The sequence below is a fragment of the Balaenoptera ricei genome, chromosome 6 (genome assembly GCF_028023285.1).
Source record: "Balaenoptera ricei isolate mBalRic1 chromosome 6, mBalRic1.hap2, whole genome shotgun sequence".
Taxonomy (NCBI): Eukaryota; Metazoa; Chordata; class Mammalia; order Artiodactyla; family Balaenopteridae; genus Balaenoptera; species Balaenoptera ricei.
In genome coordinates, this window is record NC_082644.1 from 53065146 (window position 1) to 53065739 (window position 594).

Here is a 594-nt window from a genome sequence, read left to right on the forward strand (position 1 = left end):
ATGTCTAGTCATGGTAAGGGTGGAAAAGGCCCAGGGAAGGGAGGGGCCAAGCACCATGGAAAAATGCTGTGCAAAAACCTGGGGATCAGGAAGCCTGCCATCCAGTGTCTGGCCCAGCATGGGGGCTTTAAGCCCATCTCTAGCCTCTTCCAAGGGGAGACCAGCAGGGTACTCCAAGTCTTTCTGATGAACATGATGCAGGATACAGTCACCTACACAGAGTATGCCAAGCCCAAAGCAGTCACAGCCATGGTGGTCTACAAGCTCAAACCCCAGGGATGTACTCTAGGGCTTTGGTGGCTGAGAGTACAGGATCTGCCATAACTCAACATTGAAAAAAAGAGCCCTTTTCAGGGCATCCCATGAAGTCACATAAAGGGTTGTTGTGTATTGCAGAATTGTTAAATCTGAGTAGGTAAAATCAAATAGCAGTTTGCATAAGGCTGCTGCAAGGTAGATGCATTATTATTTTGCAATGCAATTACATAATTTAATCCTGGAACATTTTGTCACACTAAGGTGCTGGGAAATCGGGTTTTTTTTTTTTTAACAAAGCAAAAGAAATAGGTCTTCTAAAAAGGGGTACAATAGATG

The 594-nt window shown here is 44.8% G+C and overlaps 1 pseudogene; it reads left to right on the forward strand.

Annotated features, from left to right (window-relative positions):
- LOC132367808 (histone H4-like) lies at window positions 1-304 on the forward strand (annotated as a pseudogene).
- The last annotated feature ends 290 nt before the right edge of the window (window positions 305-594 follow it).